At 40.5% G+C, this 17,174-nt stretch overlaps 1 long non-coding RNA gene across 1 annotated transcript in view; it reads right to left on the bottom strand.

Moving 5' to 3' along the window:
* The window catches only part of LOC144589419 (uncharacterized), a 36,483-nt gene extending 21,194 nt beyond the window's left edge, over positions 1-15,289 (bottom strand). Inside the window, exon 1 of the long non-coding RNA XR_013545511.1 lies at positions 14,983-15,289. This is a non-coding gene — a long non-coding RNA (uncharacterized LOC144589419). The remainder of the gene's footprint in view (positions 1-14,982) is intronic.
* Between the last annotated feature and the right edge of the window lie 1,885 nt (positions 15,290-17,174).

Below are 17,174 nucleotides of genomic sequence, written 5' to 3'. Positions count from 1 at the left end.
TCCATTTTCATTTCACGGTGATTTTTCTCCTCCCCTTGACGCCTGCATGCATAGTTCTGCGGCATTCTCGCTTGTGTTTTTATGAGGAACCTTGGCCCTGTTTTTCAGGATGGAAATGCTGCCCTCCAGCTGCCACTGTTACCTGAAATAAAGATGCTTCGCTGCCTCGGAAAAGACCCCAGAGGACTGCTTGTTCTGCATATATACCTATTCATCATCTTCAGCATTCAAATGCCTCTCCTCACCATGAGGAAAAGCTGATGGTGTCCAAAAGTCTAACATTTACAGGCAGTTTGAGCCAGAATTAAAATTAAACTACAAGGAAAGCAAAAAAAAAAAAAAAAAAAAAAAAAAAAAAAAATCCTTTGCAACCAGTAAGGAAGCTGGCTTGATCCATTTTAACTTCAGCAAGCCTTGATTTCTGTGGCATTTCTTCTTCTTCCCTTCCTGTTCTTCCACTAGGCTTCTCTTAACTATCTCTCTCTATGCTTTCCCCGCTCTCTCGACTGACCCAACACCATTTCTTCAAACCTCATCCTTCCTCCAGCCCATGGTACTCTATTCAGGACATTTGCCTACATCCGCCTTTTTAATAGCAACATTAATTATTTGAGGCGAGTAAATCACAGTCAAGATAATGGCTGCAAAAAATTAATAGACATGGTTTTTATGCTGTAATATACTAGTGTACTAATCATCAGAACAGTTAATTGAAAAGCACTAAATGTTTTATTATCCATTCACTGCTCTTTCTGAGTTTGCCATCCAATTTTTTTCTCTACTTTTTGGTCCTAGTTTTCTTTTTGGGGGGACAGCGTGCAGGGTATGTAAACTAAATATATTTTTCCAGCTTGCTCCAACATATTCAGAAACATTTTTAAGAAGGAAGAATTTCAGGAGATGAATAAACAACAAGCAAGTTGCTGTTTATTTGTCTACCAGAAAAGTCTTCTGAGTCTATGAAAGCATTATGTATATCCATAAATATCATGATTTTTCAGGGCTCTTGCTTTTCTTGACAGCTGTTTTCCTGTCAGGTACTGCAAGACCAAGCTCCGGTCCCTTATGGCGTCATCTAGGAAGTCTCTACTCTATGCAATTAGACAACTATGGAAAATGGATCACTTTTGACTCCTGATCAGGCCTGTAAGAGAAAAGCCCTCTCCTGTCTCCTTCTGCTTCCAAGAGGAAGCTTTCCATTTGTTGTTCATTTGTTGTTCCATGTGCACTGCCCTAAAACATTTTAACAAAAAAAAAAAATCACTTCTCGGCCCCTCCACAGAGTCAAGGGAATGTTAATTTGCCAATAAACTGAAGTGTTACTCTTCTTTAGCTGTTCACAATACAGGCAAATTGACAGTGGAGAGCTCACTTTTGGTTTGTTTCCAGTGATTGTATGGAAAACATAGAATCCCCTGACAAGGTTCAGGAAGGGGTAGGTAGGAGCACTCTGAGGGGAGACTGGTTTGCTCCAGCAAAGATTTCACCTGTTCGCCTGCTCTAGGAGTGTACAAGCCCATCCCTGCAGTGGACCAGACCACAGGCTAAATGCCCATGTAGTCACCCTCTTCATTTCAAGCAGAAGACGGTCTCTGATGATACTTGTGCTTGCCTGTTTCTTGTCAACAAGGCCCAGATTGTAATATTTCCCCTGTCCGCTGAAGACTGCCAGGTCGTAAGTGCCTCACTCTCTGTGATTTCAGCCTCCCAAAATAAGAATGAGACGGACCTTGTTAAGCTGCGGAGGCAGGACAAGCAAATCTGAAGAGATTTCCCCATGCCAGGTTTTGTACTGTTGCCGTCAGGGCTTCTGCAACAAAAAGACGAAAGAAACACAACGCTGGTGCTCGGATCCCATCTTGTTCCGAATGATATGATGGACCTGGCCCCAACATCAGCATCTTAAAAACTGGGAGTGAGGAGAGGGGACTGTGGAGAGATCCTGCACATTTGTTTGGGAGCAACACTCAGAGACACACACACTTTTATATTGAACTAATGAGCCCTGGTCTGGCATCAGCTGGGGGTGCGTGGAGTTGGGGGCTTGTCTTTAAGACAACCTGCCCTGCAAATAGAAAGCCCTATAGTCTTCTAGTGTTGCTTACCCTGAGATTTATCTTCCTGCTTGGAGACCCAGAGAAGCACAGCAGTTCCCTCAGACGTCCTCCAGTGCCCTGAGAACTGGCAATTTTACTTTCTGCTGCATTGGCTGTTGCAGACACTAATCCCCACATCCATCTGCAACAACCTCATTCTCTGGGAGTCTGTGCTTATGTAGTCAAAAGGGCACCTGCTTGGGAATTTGCAGAACTGCCCCCAAACTGGTACAACAAAGCTGCCTGAAGGGTGGGATCCCATAAGCCTCCTCCCTCCACCACCCTTACAACAAAGCCGATCAGGGTACAGCAATGCTCAGAAGCCATGCAAAGTTGATAGTCTTGGTTGAGAAAGAAGTAAGAAGCCGGGGGTGGGGGGGATGGGAAGCCACTATGCAAGTGCTTGCCCAGCAATCTGTCCCCACCATGACAAACCAGATGCCGATAGGAAGCCCACAAGCACGACATGTGCATAACAGCACGCTTCTGCTCGTGTTGGCAAGCGAGCTAGGCAAGCAGCTGGCATCCAGTCATACTGCCTTGATCTAGGATGGAATATGCACAGCCATTCTAGCTCAGATCACTTTCATCGAAATCCTCCATAAAACAAAGCAAAATACCCATCACATACAGGATTTAGAGCTTGAGGAGGAGCTTAAGGGTTCTGGGATTTTTACTCTTGGCAGTTGGTTTTCAAGGGAATAAATGAACTAATTAAATTAAATATAGACATATGTCCTAAAATAGCTCTTTTATCAATATTTGACAAGGAGCAACAAAACTGGACAACAAAATACTGTAATTAATTTCAAATTTATTAACAGAAGCAAGATTAACAGGAGCAAAGTACTGAAAAATAAAGCATGATTTTCAATTAAGTGAAAGAAGTTTGGAATACATGTAGCTATTAATGATAAGGTGACGTGTAATATTTAAGTAAAGAAGGGTTTGATACATAAGAATTTTTAACTGATATCTGAGGAGAAACTATTGGTTTTGAATTAATAAAGGGGAAGGCTTGGGTCCCTTTGCAATTGTCAATGGAACAAGTCTCCATAAATGGAGGGGGGAAATGGTTATATCTCCAAATGGCCCTTGTTTGGGGGGGAGGGTGTCATGCTATGTATAATTGTATTGTTTGTGTTGCTTTATGTTACTAAGTTTTTTAGGTATGTGATTTTTTTGTTTCATATTTGTTTTCTTTTCTATAAATTAAAAAAAAAAAAGAAGTGCACATAAATAGAAAGCCCTTCAGACCTGACTGCTTAAATCTTGAAACAAGGATTGGGGATGATGGAGGGTAGACTCACTCCCACTGCACATGGAATGCCGCTTAGGAGGGCCACAGCAGCCTTCCCCAACTTGATGCCTTCCAGATGTTCTACAGTACAATTCTTGCCATGCACAGCGGCTGGTCATGTTACCTGCGTGTAATGGAGGTTGTAGATCCACACATATGGGGAATACCAGGTGGTGGAATGCTGGTCTTTTGCTAGCTTTGAGCTTGGAAACAACCAAAGAAATAAGACAAACTACGAGGGTTAACAAACTAGCTCAACAGCAACAACAAGCCTTCCTCCTTCTGCCCTACTTTTGAGAAACCCTTTAACATCTTCTGTTAAAGGCATCCACCACCTGCTTCTCTGTGGTAATTTGGCTGATTTGCTTCCTTCTCTTCCGTGCTGTCAGCTGAGAAGCCACCTTTGTAGCTCAATGTTTTATTTAGCAGCACCCTATTTCTATCAAATCAGTTTCCCTCTAAGCCTGATCTAAAGCCATACGGTGTCCTGAACATAACTTGGATCTCAGACCTTATTTTTTTTTTAAAGGATCTAATCTTATTATTGGTCACAATAGCTTGTGATGGCCAACATGCAGGTAGCTAGTTATAAACAAGAAGCACCATCATACATTACACTTTATACACAACTATGTAGTACATATATTCTTACAAAAAATAGTCTTATGTGTCAGAATTTTGTACTTTGAGCCTCTGCCCTCAGCTGTAGCTTTAAGTAAAATGTAAAGATTCTTGTTTTGATATGACAGTGTTTATACTGTATTTGCATTTTAAAATGGGAGAGTCCTTGAACATAAGCCATAATGAAGGGCTTCCAAATCATCAACTTAGAAGTGCTGAACTGGAAGGGACCCTCTAGATCATCAAGTCCTGCTTCTGCCAAGGAGGCACCATGGGGGGAATCGAACTCCCAACTTCTGGCTCCACAGCCAGAGACCTAAACCACTAAGTTATCCAAATTAGGGAATAAAACCTTTCGCAGGCTTGCATGCAGATATACTAGAGTTCAGATCTACTCCAGATTGCATCTCTGTGCAAGTCCTTAGCAGTTTGGGACAATGTTACTGTACTTAAAAGAATGACCTGCTACATCTATCTGAACCTGCCTGAGCACTAAGATCAGCTGCAGAGGCCATGTTTAAATACCTTCTAATGTCATATCAGAGAAGAGATGCAGGACTGTCAGGTGCGCCCACCAATGTCTAGAATTCTCTGTCTCTCTTCAGAGATAGTGTTAGCTCCCTTTACATTGTCTTTTAGGTGAAACCTTCAAACATTTTTATATACCCTGGTCTCCTTTAAGTTATCATGATGGATTAATGGTTTTGCCGTGGCATTTTGTTTTCATGAATGAGTATGAGGGCTTTTTCTTATAATGGATTATGTGGCTTGGAAGGAAATGGATTTTTAAATCATTCTTTCCATTGTAGTGGTTTAATATTAACTGTTGATGTCTGAATGCATTTCTTGTAAGACACTTGGAAAGATGTTTTAGAAACATCTTTTTAAAGACAGCTTTCCGTGTGTGTGTGTGTGTGTGTGTGTGTGTGTGTGTGTGTGTGTGTGTTTACACACACGCTCATACCATACAATGCACTATCTTCTATTTTGCACACTACAGATGCTACGATATATTTTCAAATGTGATAGGATTATTACCAGATTAATCTTCGCCCCCACAATTGTACTTTAAGCAGAAGGTCAAACATAATATGGGCTTTAGGGAGCTGAAGCCCAGATCCTCACTCAGAGAAAGCAGCATAAATAGACAGAGGACTGCATCCTTTCCCCAGCTTAGGTCCTTCCAAATAATTCAGAATGTAACACCCGTTGGCCCAAGATAGCATGTTCTATTGAGAGATGATGGCAGCTGTAGTTCAAAACATCTGCAAGGCCACAGGTTATGGAAGGCTGGGGCAGAGCTTCAGCAAGGCATAAGAGGGAAAAGGGAAAGCTTAAGAGCTGACCTTTGATAGGAGAGTACAAATGTTACAAGCAGACTGTTGTGATCATGTGTGAACTGCAGGGCCATCATAGGATAATCGTAGCCTTCCAAGGTAATCTTAACATATCCATCTTGTGTAACTGTTTCATAGAAGCACAAACTCAAAGAGTGAGAAAGTTGATATTAGAGCACACAAGGGCAAAGGGAGGCCCTGTATATACTGTAGGAGTGCAGCTCCCATAATCACTCACCATCGCTTAGGCTGCTTCAGATTGATAAGAGCTGCAGCCATCAACATCTGGAGGGCCAGAAGTTACCCATCCCAGTGTCTAAGAAAGCAGTGAACACTAAAGTTTGCCTTGGTGTGGTCAATATTAGCTCTGTTACATGAAATCACATTCAAACACACTACTCACTACACATAACTGAGGAATATCCCATTATATTACACATTTTTTGCATTGATAAGTGTAGGATATTCAACAGTGGGAGATCTTTTGAAAGCTAGAGATTCATTTGTTCTACTTTCCGATCCCCCATCAGTGAAGGCAACATGAATAGAACATTTGGGGCCATAACTAGGGAGCAGTGACAGGGCTACCATCTCCCTCCCTCCCTCCCTCCTGTGAGCAGCAGCTATTTACATTTTTAAAAGCATGCACCTTAATTGCAATTAATATAATGTCCAATTTGGCTCCAAGGTATGCGCTAAAATCTGTGCCTGTAAAAATATCTTGCCCTGCTTTTTAATGATTCTGGGTGAAGAAAAGTTCAACATTCATAAACAGCTTTCTCTCTCTGTCTCTCTATCTGGGTGTGATACAGTGTGCACTGGGGATGCATTCACATCAGCAGGCAGGCAGGAGCCAGATTATGCGGTGGTTTTTCAGCATCCCCTAATAGCTTTGCATATGCAAGTAAGTGGAAGGTCATTTCAAGCAATATAAAGTATCTAGAGATGTGCTCTGGAAATGATGGATTGAAAAATCAGCAAGGCAGTACAAGGCAGAGCAGGAAATTCTTTAGAAATCTCAGTACAGGTTTGCCCCTGCTTTGTACTCTCAGGGGAGGACAAAGGCAGAAAACAAGGGGACTGGAATTAGCAAATCAGCCATTTATCCCATTAGCTAGAGATACCATGGGTCATTCCCAAATCTATCAGGAAGAGGGGATTCATTCCCACCCTCAGGTCTTTTCTATCCTCATTCTTCATACTTTGAACACAGAACTCCCACAGTGACACTGAACTTATGGGTTGTCCTCTAACCATGTTGTAGACAACCCAAATTATTCTTGTTTTTAAACTGGTCATGTTGAGGTCATGTTACAAGACTTACATACGCACACCCTTGAAATGTCTACAGTTGTCACGCAAGCTGTGCAAAGACAGAAGCCACGCTTTACGTCACCTTCTGCAGAATATCTTCTTCCCCTCTCCTCTCCTCCTTTCACCCTTCACAATGTAATTGTAAGAAAATGCGAACAAGCCAAACTGGGCCCAATCTGCTTGCAAAGACAAACATGGCTACCTCTTCTAAAACTGAAAAAGTTAGCAGGTCAGAAATACCAAGACTTTATCCCAATAGTTACAAGCCAGGGCTGTTTGGCAGCCCTGGCTAGTTCATTTGACCTACAGTAGATACGTATCTTCCTTTCTATATTATCCCAGTCTTAAGGAGGCCATGCCCCTCGGAGCGATGCTTCTTCTTCTTGGGCTCAAGCCCTTCTCGTGATCATGGAATCCAGCTTCACTTGGCATAAAAGAGCCAAGTAGGAAAGACTGGGAGTTGAAAAGTAAACTGAACCACATTGGCGCAGGAAGGATAGACTGCAAATTTGCAACCGGAAAAAAATGACAACTTTTAAGAGCAAAGAGCACACATTAAACTGTTTTTAAAATGTGCATGGGAGTGGACCCACTTCTTCCTGATCTAAAACAGGTACAAGGGACCTGATTCAGGCCGGAACTTTTGGTGCAGCCCTGGGGTCTAAGGACACCCAACCATGCCCCAGGTGTGACCACATTCAGGGCAGACTGCCAAAACTGTCTGCTAGTTGTTACCATCCAAACCTGAGCTTTCGAATGAAGGGATCAAACCCAACACTAGATCACTTGCAGATGTCAATACCATTCTTTGACAATCAGCAACATGCAAGGGCATGATTTGTGATCATCTTTTTAAACCGTTGAATGTGCAAAACGTTATGGGCATAATAAAATACTCATGACTTACCCATAAATCATCAATTGCTCAGGAATTTCCTTAAAAGTCATTTTGACAGAATCAGTGCAAAAGCAGAGAAATACATTGTGTGGTGTGTGTATGTGTTTTTTTTAATGTGTTGCCAAATGAAATTGCAAATAGATCTTAATCCTAAATTACATCTTATTCCCTTAAGGGTACTTATGAAACTTTGAAGATGTTTTTAAACTCATTTTTGTCCATCTGTAGGTCTCTTAAAATGCCATGTAAATAAGAAGCTATTAATACAAATTCAGTGGGGGAGAAAAACCAGAGGGAGCATGCAAATCACCATAACAACAGGAATGCTTTGAATTCTCGTGCTGGTATGCACCAATACCAATGAATGTCCCTACTGTCCTTCAAAAACACATTGCCAGCGACAGACTGGTAGTATTGTCGGACTTTGTTCTTTATTTTACGCCACATGAAAGATAGGTATCCATGATGATGTTACTGCAAACTCCTAGGCTTCTGGCCTGTTTGATGTTGAGAAAACAGTTGTCAAGCAAAGCAAATATTATTTTCCTATTTATTAAAAATAGAGGTCTGAATCCTGGGAAAATATGTGCACTCTCTCCTCCTCCTTCCCGACCTGTCCTTCAGCCTCTGCTGTTTTCTCTCTTCTGACCCCCACCTGTCCTCTTTTGCTTGCTTACACTCCCTTGCAAACGCTGCTATCTTCTCTCTTTGACCTCTACTGCTTTGTGGCTTACACTGTATTCCCTTCTCCTCTCTCATATCGCTCTTGGTGACATAAATGTGCCAGCCATTGTGGCAGTAAAACCAGGTTTTGAATGCTAGCAGGGGGAGACATTGGCTAATATTTGAACAGCTGCAGGCGCAAGTGATCACAAACTGAGCTATCACGACTTGAGAGTCCCCTGTATTATTAATAACAAGGAAGAGGGTACATTACTCCCTTTTAAAATTCATGGCACCAGAATGGAATTAACAATGACATGGTATTTTCAATACTTCATTTATTATTTAGCTAGGGGAGGAAAGGCATGCAACTGTGGCTTAAGCTGTGACCCAGATCCTAGTTACACTGGTGTAACACGAACAACATGACATTTGGAGACAAATTGTCTTAAGTTAAGAAATCATCATAGACATTCTCTGTTATACATTAAGTTCTGCGACTCTGTGTGCAACTGAGAATGTCTATAGTGACTTCTTAACTTGGGACAATTTGTCTCCAAAAGGTATGCCTTTTGCATAGCTGCGCAGGAGGATTTTGGACTAGATGTCATGATTAAGAACACGAGATCCACATCTTCATAGCCAAAACAAAGAACACAGCAAATGCAATAAAACAAGATTTACCAATGAAAATGCCTCAGTGTTGTGAGTTGGCAATGACAATACTGTAGTACTGGCGCCAGGAATAGCTCCACAGGGAAGGTAACCCATAGTTGGGATACTGCAAGCAAAAAAGGTTCTGCCTTGCGGAGTGGAAAGCCTCTACAGGCGAAGCAGCATCTTCTTTTCAAGAAAGTCACCGGCTGAAATTCAGCAGTAGGTCACAACTAGAATAGGCCCACTGGATCAGTAGGTATTTGCTCAGTCAACTCCTCTTTAAGTTCTGCTGATTCAATGGGCTTACTCTAGTTGTGACTTACTTCCTGAATTCAGGCACTGTCCATATAAATTGAGCAGCCAAAGCAAGGGGAGACAGAGCCCTTACTCTCCCTTTCTCACATGCTTATTTCACTTATATCCATAATGCATCAGCAGGGTTACAGTCATCTTAATGGCGCTCACATGACCCTTGAATATTAAATTCCTGATATGGGTGGAAAACAGGTCTGAGTAATTTAATTCTGCATAAAAGATATGAACAAAAAGGGTTCATTTCATTAATTTTTTTCCTTTTTGAATCCTATCTCTGTGCTTGTATCTGACTTAACGATTAAAGTAAAAGTTAAAAAACATTAACAGAAATATTTAAATATTCAGCATTGGGTTTCTTAAATGTTCATGAATCTTGTTACTCATTTTGCCTTTGTTTTATTCAGACAAACAATGTTGTAGCCCCCTATATGGCATGGGGCAGATCAGATCAGCTGGACCTTTAGCCGCACATTGAGCCTTCTTCTTAGTCTAGAGGGAGGCTCCCTCGGGGAGGATCCATGTGCACTAAACTAGTTCATAAGCATTACTTTGCAAAGTTGATCCAGGGAAGCTGAATCCAAAGTTGCTTTTGTTGTTTTAACTGTTGTTGGACAATCGTGTTGCACTTATGACATGCAAAAGAAATTGGTTTCTGTGATCTCAATAACTGCCATGTTTTTACTGTAATGTGTTGTTTAGTCACTTCCAATTTACGACAACCATATGAAGTAGCGCTCTCCAAGAAGCCTCATTGTCAGCACCTCTTTTGCAAACTCCAAGCTTTGGCTTCTTTTATTAAGCTAAGCCATTTCTTATTCTTCTTTTTCCTATTCCCCTCATCTTTACCCAGAACTATTGCTTTTTCCAATGAGTCTCTTCATCTCATTATACACCTAAAGTAGGAAAACCTCAGTTCAATCATTCATGCTGCTCAGTAGAGTTCAGGCTTGATTTGATCCAGAACCCACTTATTTGTCTTTCTGGTGGTCAATCTTTTTCCTGTCAACTTTCTTCACTGTCCAACTTTCACACCCACACAGAGTAACTGGGAATACCATAGCACAGATGTGTTTTCACTGACACATCCTTGCACTTAAGAAATTTTTCACATTCCTTCCAAGGTAACATTCCAAGTCTCAGTCTTCTTGAGTGCAGTCTCTATTAGAATTGATGACTGAATCAAGTACATAACATTTTCACCAGTTTCCACTTCTTAATTCTCAACGTTAACATTATATAATTCTTCTGCAATATGTTTCTTCTTCTTCTTCTTCTTCTTCTTCTTCTTCTTCTTCTTCTTCTTCTTCTTCTTCTTCTTCTTCTTCTTCTTCTTCTTCTTCTTCTTCTTCTTCTTCTTCTTCTACAGCAGCCTTGCTTTTGCACTTTTTCCCCCATCTTCATCAGGAGTCATTTCAAACCATCCCTACTTTCTACTGGTAATATAGTGTCATCTGTGTATCTTAGATTATTGATTCTTCTTCCACAAGTTTTCACTCTTTCTTCATCTGAAACTATTCCAACTAGGCTTAAATTTTGCTTTGATTTCTTGGACTTTATGGAAGCGATGTCTTTTTTTTGTCTTTTGTTATTTTCTTCTGATTCTTTGCAGTGGTTGTTGTAATAATTTTCTTTGTCTCTATTTGTGTCATCTCTTACTTTGGCATCTTGTATATCTTTAACCATTTAAACCAGGGGTCTCAAACATGCTGCCCGGGGGCCATTTGTGGCCCCCCAGATGATAGTTTGTGGCCCTCGCCTTGCCTGCCCAAAGCGCCCACACATCCTCTGCTGTCAAGAGTAAAAAAAAGCCTTGCCTCGCTCGCTGGCTCTCTCCCAAGACAGCACCCCTTGCACCCTCCATCCTGAACTGCAGCCTGCCAGCCAGCCCACCTGTCTGTCGGCTAAGGAAACTCCTGGGCGGCTTCCTCGGGCTCTTGCTCCGCTTGGTGAAAATCTGATGCGGCCCAGCCTCACCCAGACTCTGCCTCTAGCGGCCCCCAGGTATATTGAGTTTAAAACCCCTGATTTAAACCATTCATCTAGGTATTTATTTTGACTTCAAATATTGTCTTTTTGCATTTTTCCCTGATAACATCTCTGGTTTCAGTCCTTAGTTCTTCTGGTTCATGTTCATTTGAGTTTAGTAATATAAATCTATTCTTTATATGAACTTTACATTGATCAGAAATATTTTTATATTGTATCTTTGCACTATGATACTTCTCATGTTCTTCTTCAGCTTTACTCTAATTCTTTATACTAACAATTTATGGTCAGTGCCACAATCTACTCCTGGTGTTGTTTTGGTAAAGAAAATGCAGCTCTCCCATCTACTTCTTCGAGTTATGTAGTCTATTTTATTCTGATACTGTATTGGCTATGTATACAGTTATCTCTTGGGTTGACTAAAGCACCTAGTTCCACCAAACAGGTTGTTGGCTTCATAGAATTTTGTGAGTCATTCTCCTGCTTTATTTTTGACTCCTAGACCCCATTCTCTAACAATATTTGGTTCTGCTTTGTTCCCTCTTTTTGCATTCCAGTCACCTATGATTATCAGCACATCTTCTTCTGGTGTGTGAACAGCTGCTCTAAATGATGCCAAAGCAAGACTACAAGTCACTGGCTGAAATTCTATTGCTTAGCATAGTATGTTGACTTACTACCCTAAAGTAAGTCACAACTAGAGTATGCTGTTTGAACCAATGGAACATACAAAGGAGTTGGCTCATCACATCAGTATTGATTCACTGGTATGTTTCTACTGCAACTAACAAAGCTAAGCAACAGGATTTCAGCAAATAGGTTTTTATTTTTAAAAATTGTTCAAGTGTACTGTACTGCAATCTTTTAAAAATGTGAAAAGGAGATAGTTGGGTTTTAGGCTTATTTTGAGCACTCTTAATTTTTTTCCCTGCAGTTCTTTAAAAAATATCCTAAAGTATCTGTAAGTACTAATAATTCCAACTTTATATGTTTGACTTTAAGTTGTATATCTGATATTTTCAATTTTATTTTTAAATCCAACATTCTAAACCTGTGAGCATCTGTAACTCTGTTTCGGACAGTATTCTGTCTTGGGACCACCCTGATAGAGTACTGTATATTTTAGGGTTTCCCCATAGATCTGATATTGACAACTTTGAAATTCCCTGATGGAGCCACAGCTTCACTCTCCTGTTTCCTTCTCAGTTCTGGCATCTCTCACTCTTTCCTATCTGTGGGAATGAATGGCATTTAGAGATAGGCACGAATTTTAAAAAAATGTGATTCAGTTTGATTCATGATTCACGAAGGTCAATGAATCATGAATTATTAATTTATGATTTTTTCCTGTGGAATCAACAAATCAATTCTTTTTTTTTTTACTTTAAAAATATATATAAAATGCCCCCCAAGCATCTAAAGACACCAAATTTGCTGGGAAGTTTCCCCTGACATTCCTCTACAAGCCTTGCAAGTTTAATGAATTTTGGGTTCCGGACATCCCACTAGGAGGGCACCCCAGGAAAGTTTCCCCTAGACACCTAGAAATTAACCAGAATAATGGAGGAACTTCTACTGACTCTCATCTACAAGTCCTACAAGTTTGGTGAAGACATCCAAGTTATATACTACAAAGTGGGGTCCCCCAGGAAAGTGTCCTTGAGCAGCTAGCTTGGGAAAACACAATCTTTACCAAACTTGGAGGGATCGTAGAGGAGAATCAGGTGAAGCTTCTCTGTACTTTTGGTGTCTCTAGGTGCCTGGGAGGCCATTTTATAGCCCAACAAATCAAAAATCACTAAAAACTCGTTGATTCATATTTGTTGCGGGGATTGATTCATACAAATACAAATTGACAAATTAACAATTTTTTGAATGAATTTGGTGATTCATTTTCCAACTCAAGCCCATCTCTAATGGCATTCCAGGTGCCCCATACAGCTCAGATGGAGAGGGATATAATGAGGGAGAAGAAGAAGAAACAAAAACAAATGGGGCATACTGTGGCTGCTTATTTCCTGCTGCTGCATTTAAGAATATAAAGATACTGTATAAACTTGTTCTCTGAAATATAGTCAGTAATCCTGCTCCTAGTGAAGAGGGCCACAGGGACACCAGAGCTATTAAAGTAAACATTGGTAAGTAAAGAAATGTTCTGCCTCCTCAAAGATTGTGGAGATGCTCCAAGTTGAGATGTGAAGTGTACAGATTAAAGTTGTTCAAAGACTTGAGGGAAAGAGAGAGATTCCTTTGCAAAAACTTGTTGTGTTTTGTATCCTTTGGAATGAAGGCATTCAGCCCTCTGGACCACCAAAGGACCATGTCCAGTTCTGTACTAGTCATTCATATAAATCACCATCAGAATGAAGAATTTGACAGTGATAGCTTTAACCTGCCTGAAGCTTTGCAGAATACTGTCACATTTCAGTTTGTTGGCTCTCATTCCATCTTCATATGTTTGTTTGGGTTGACACTAACTTTGAGGTTTTTTCTTTTTTTGTTTTGTTTTGACCCAATAAGTCATATCTTAACTGTGGCCTGAGAAGGAAGCACAAAATACTTGTGTAGGACTATTCTAGATACCACAGTAAGATATTACAAAACCTAGACAATAGCATTTTGGAAAACATGCCTTGTTCTGTTGACTTTGTTTCAGAAGTGACAGCAGCCAGCCTGTTTTGTACCAGATCCCCTGGCAGAAAACCCCTGTTGCTTATAAACCATGGATATCTTTCAGTATTCAGAAATGCCACTCAATTATCCGAGGCAAAAACGCCAGAGAAGTTATGGAGAGGGGAGTTTTCTCTGGGGTCTTCTTGACTTGAAATATCCTTCCATAACATCCGTTCAGCTTATATCTACACACAGTATTCATTTGGTGAACAATAACAGCCAAAGGAGGATTTTTTTTTCTTTACCTGTCAGCAAATGATGAATACATGTGGTAGAGATTATTTAATACCACCAGACCACCAGGGAAGAAGATTTAGGTGAGCAGCGGCAGAGCTGTACCATTTATTTTTATTACCATGCATTAAAAATTACGTTTACAGATAATTGTTTTTTCTCTCTCTCTCCAATAAACTGAGGTGGGGGGAAAAAACTAAGAAGGAATTTAATAAAATGAGACCACCAGGGAAGAACTAAAAAAGTTGACTTTTCCCCCCCTTTGTAGTATTAGCGAAGTGGATTTTCTTTCAAAATTTCCAATTACTTTTTACTGCAATTTGTGGAGAGATAGTTTTAAAAATAGAATGACATGATGAGGTTTCATCTGAGGGAGTTTTCACACAGATTAAGTTGCTCCTTTACAAGGGTAATTAGCTAATCAAATAGTCCCTCAACACCAGCAGTTTTATAACACCTGTGTAGCTGCCCACATGTTAGATAATGTTTTTCAGATGTAAATCCCTGTGGATTTAGCCATCCTGCTTTCCATCATTCTTTGCTGAGACATAATTCTGCTCCCACTGAAATCAAATTAGACTTTTAATGGGACCTAGCCCGAGACTTCCTTTTATTAACATGGTATATTACTGAGTGCTCTGTGTTATGCTTCTCTAAGTAGTTCTAAAGAACGTTTGTGCTTTCCTTCAAAAAAACCACCCACATTTTAACCTAAATACATACAGAGAAAATGGTGAAGATTTAATAACCATGGAAATGTAAAAGCTGAAAATGTAAGTCATGTTCCTTACCATAGAAAATTCATCAGGACTCTGATCCATATATGCACAGTTCAAAACAAGGGGAAGCACCCCACTTTAAAGGAAATAACCACAGTTTTATACATACCTGTTAGTCTCATGTACTGGCACTGGACAAATCAGGGTTGTTTGTGATGCTTCAGAGTTTTTGTTGAGCTGAAGAGAAAGCGATTTGTGTTGCTGTTCAGAGGGCCCTTTTACATTCTCAAACAGACTTATTTTTCTTTATTGCTTCACTAAGCTTAGTTTCCTCAACTTTGCTGAATTATTGTTTGCACTGTTAGAACTGCGTGTGAGCAGCTGTGAAGAATGGAAGCTGGAGCATATCTGTAGTCGCCCTTTCTCTGTGGAACAGACTTCCTTCGGAAGCGAGGCAAACATTGAGAAAACTGGTTGAAACTGAATTGTTTAGGGAGGACTTCAGCAATGTCCTTCCACCCAATCCTCTCAGTCCACAGGGACTGAAATCAGTTGGGAGCCATATTTTGTTATGGTTTGTTCTTGATGATGATGATGATGATGATGATGATGATGATTACTATTACTATTACTATTACTATTACTATTACTATTACTATTACTATTGGTCTATATGGTTTATTTGGTTTATTGGTTTATTGTGATTCTGTTAAGGTTTCTAAAAAAATTTCAAGTACCATTAGGTGTTTGCCTTTTTTATTGTAGGTGTAATATCCAACAGACTAGTTCCAGTGGGGTGATGGAAATTCTGTTTGCTTTGTTTTGTAACTGGCAAGCAGAGACTTTATGCAAAAGTTCAATTTCCCAGACAGCAAAGTCTGCAAGAATCGTATTTTAAGGATACTAAAAAGATTTCAGCTAGAATGATGTGCTATTGTAATTTATAGTTTTTCACCTCCACTGGAGCTACCCTTAAACTTGCCTCAGGTGGGTTGGGGACAGGGGTGGGGGAACCTATCCTGCTAGTGCTAAAATATAGTTCACCTACTGTCTGATTCAGTTGTGTCTGTGGAAATGGAGGGGGAGGGGGAGAGCATCATCTTTTCCTGTGTCTCGGGCAGTAAAACCTCTTGTGCCAGCCGACTGCACTTCATGCAGCTTCCATGGGAACACATGGACTGAGCTCATGATGAGCAACGACAGAATGCAAAAGCCCATTCCTGTGTCTCAGCCACTGCATTCAGCAATATGGCCACTGCCCAGCAAAAAACATTTTCCTGTAACTCTCTTTACTGTCCTGGAAAATAGTAGGTCTTTCTGCAGTGGAGATTACGGAATTAAACATGACAAATCCCATTGATATAAACCACACATTTCAAAATATTTAAACCTGAGTAAGCCCCAATGAAATTACTGTAATTGGATCCATCTGGCCTCTGTAGGTTCTAGATCAAACCTCTCAATGTGCTCCTCCCCCATTCTCGAATTTTACACCACCTTGGCAAGAGACATGAAACCATGTGCCAGACCTTCATACTCTGGAAGACTTTGCCACTGCTTCTGTTAAGGTTTTTGTGGTTTGTACAGTTTGGTTTACCAGCTCATTAAACTAAAACATCATTATTTTGTCAGATTTCCACAATTTTCATGGCTGGGACCTCCAAGCAGTTCAGAATGCATGACAGGCATACACAAGACACAGCTGGTCTTCTTTACTGCTTTCCAGCCCTGGTCTTCCAGATTTTGAGGGGTGTCACTTCACCGAATCCCTGACATGTTGGATGGAGCTTCTGGTAACTGAACTTCTAAACTCCTGGAGGGCCAGAAATTGAGAATCATTGCTTCAAAGTACAAATCCTCAACATGTAACCCTGGGACAACAGTGTTGCACGTTGAGGGAGAAAATGCACCCGTCAACAGCAAAAAGCTTCTTCACCCCTGTTTTAGAGTGGGGGTCCTAAATTGACACATGCCACTGGTGGGACACAAAATTAGTGGGACACAGGGTTTTAATAATAACTACAAGGAATTCACTCTCTGACAATCGCCGTGTCCTTCTGCAAGTATATGCCTGCTACTGCCAGTTACAATAAATGACAAATACAGAAACAAAACTCACGTGAACATGTTCTTCTCTGGAAAAAAAAAAGTCAAATCCTCTGAGTCCACAGGGATTGAAATCATGCATGATCAATTTTGAACTCATGTAAGATACGTGAAATTAGCCAGAAGGGAGTGCTGTTAAAAACAGCAAGCAGTGTGTTAACTGCCCATAGCAATATGTAGCAAATGAATGAAGTAGTGAGGACATACAAGCAACGAACTCATCTTCATTCCCATGCAAAATTCTGGTCTGCTAAA

This window comes from Pogona vitticeps, chromosome 1 (assembly GCF_051106095.1).
Source record: "Pogona vitticeps strain Pit_001003342236 chromosome 1, PviZW2.1, whole genome shotgun sequence".
NCBI lineage: Eukaryota > Metazoa > Chordata > Lepidosauria > Squamata > Agamidae > Pogona > Pogona vitticeps.
This window is presented reverse-complemented; position numbering and strand designations above follow the sequence as displayed.